The sequence below is a fragment of the Marmota monax genome, unplaced genomic scaffold (genome assembly GCF_021218885.2).
Source record: "Marmota monax isolate L192 unplaced genomic scaffold, Marmota_monax_Labrador192_F-V1.1 WCK01_AAM20220418_F8-fsc00108, whole genome shotgun sequence".
NCBI lineage: Eukaryota > Metazoa > Chordata > Mammalia > Rodentia > Sciuridae > Marmota > Marmota monax.
In genome coordinates this window covers 136,518-138,767 of record NW_026694593.1, presented here as the reverse complement: position 1 = coordinate 138,767, position 2,250 = coordinate 136,518, and the positions used below count along the sequence as shown (strand labels likewise).

The 2,250-nt window shown below is 40.7% G+C and overlaps 1 non-coding gene across 1 annotated transcript; it reads right to left on the bottom strand.

Annotated features, from left to right (window-relative positions):
• Positions 1 to 325: 325 nt before the first annotated feature.
• Trnaa-agc (transfer RNA alanine (anticodon AGC)) lies at positions 326 to 398 on the bottom strand. The gene has a single exon. It is a non-coding gene; the product is annotated as a tRNA-Ala (tRNA).
• Between the last annotated feature and the right edge of the window lie 1,852 nt (positions 399 to 2,250).

The window sequence follows — 2,250 nt, the reverse complement described above, 5'->3', positions numbered from 1 at the left end:
TTTCATTCCCCTTTCCCTCCCCCTCCCCCTGATCCCCTTCTTCTATTCTGCTGGTCTCCTTTCTATTTTTTAAAATTTGTTCTAATTAGTTATAGATGGCAGTGGAATGCATGTTGACACATTGCACACAAATGGAGCACAAGTTCTCATTCCTCTGGCTCTACATGACATAGAGTCACATCATCATACATGTATCTATAGGGACATACCGTCTGTCTCACTCTACCGTCTTCCCCATCCCCTCAGTCCCAATGGGGTTGCATTTTTTAATATTTATTTTTTAGTTGTAGATGATTGCAATACCTTTATTTTATTTCTTTATTTTTTGTGGTGCTGAGAATCGAACCCAGGCCCTCGCACTTGCTAGGTGAGCGCTCTCCCACTGAGCCACAGCCACAATGGGAAACTGCTTCAGCTCTGCTCTTGGCCTGAGAAGGAGGCACTTGGTTAACAGAGTGTGTCATGTTCCCTCCCTCCCCTTGGGGGCAGCTGGGTGAAGCTGTGGGAAGATCTGATACAAGACAAAAAAAAGCATCAGGAGGACAGCCCTCTCCAGCCTCTGCTAGGGACCCTCAGCCCGCTGCAGCCCTGCTGGCCCCGAAATAAGGTCAGCCTCCTTTTTGTCTTTGAGAGTCAAACAGGTTTGTTAGCAAGAGGTCCAGCATAATATTAAAAACCGTATTCAAAACTATCAGTTTGGCCAAGTGCAGTGGCGCACACCTCTCATCCCAGCAGCTTGGGAGGCTGAGACATGAGGATTCCTGGTTCAAAGCCAGCCTCATCAAAAGCAAGGCACTTAGCAACTCAGTGAGACCCTGTCTCTAAATAAAATGCAAAATAGGGCTGTGGATGTGGCTTTTCTAAGCTTACTAATTCCATTTATGAAGGTTCTGCCCTTGGGAACTAATCATCTCCCCCTGCCTCCAGCTCCTAATATCATCATCTCAGGAGTTAAGTTTCAACATATGAATTTTGTTGTGAATACTGAGATCATAGCAGCAGTGATTCTAATATTCTGGTAAATTATAAAAAAAAAATACCTTAAATAACACAGCCTGATAGAACACAAAATTGACAGAATTTCAAGGAGGAAAAAACAGATCCAGATTCACACAGTGAAAGATTTTAGTCTGAATCTCAGTAATCGAAAAATATAACAAAAATCAGAACAATCTTCTTAAAGTGTGTTAAAACAACACAATGAAGCAAATTGATTTAATAGATAAAACCCAAACACTTAATACTGCATTTTATTTTCAAACGCACCTGGAACATTTAGAAAAGTTAACTAGTGCTACTACTAGGAGTCCATGAAGTGAATTTCAATGAATATTAAAGAGTCACTAACTTTCTTTTCCAACTATTATGCAAGTTGTATAGAAATTAATAAAAGATAACTGAATAATTCCATATTTTTATAATAGAGAAGACAAAGATAGTAAAAAGTGATAATATGATAAATAACATAGGCTCCTTGATGCACCATTAATGTCTCTCTCCTTTTTTTTTTTTCGTGGGGGAAGGGGAGCACTAGGTTAAGTCTCCAGGGGCAATTGACCACTGAGCCATATCTCCAGTGCTGTCTATTTTTATTTTGAGAGAGGGTCTCACTAAGTTTCTTCGGGTCTTACTTAGTTGCTGAGGCTGGCCTTGAACCTGTGATCCTCCTGTCTTAGCCTTCTGAGCTACAGGGATTACAGATGTGTGCCCCCATTCCTGGATGATTAATATCATTTGAAGGAACTGAATCAATTCACTCTAAAACCATGAGACTCTACTTGGGATTTGTTCTTTTTTCTTTCTTTCTTTTTTCTTTGGTACCAGGGATTGAACTCAGGGGCACTCCACCACTGAGCCACATCTCAGCCCTATTTTGAATTTTATTTAGAGACAGGGTCTCACTGAACTGCTTAATCTTGAAGTTGCTGAGGTTGGCTTTGAACTTGCAATCCTCCTGCCTCAGCCTCCTGAGCTGCTGGAGCTACAGGTGTGCGCCACCGCACCTGGCTTGTTCTTTTTTGGGCTAATGCATTCAAACACTTAATTAGATAATTTCCTAGAAAAATGTAACCTGAGACCCTGTGCCTATTAGAAGAAAATGTAAGCCCAACTCTCTATCATATCTGCTTAGGAACTGACTTCCTCAATAAGACTGTTAAAGTGCAAGAAGTAAAATCAAGAATCAATAAATGGATGGTATCAAACTAAAAAGCTTCTTCCCAACAAAGGAAGCAATCAATAAAGAGAGAG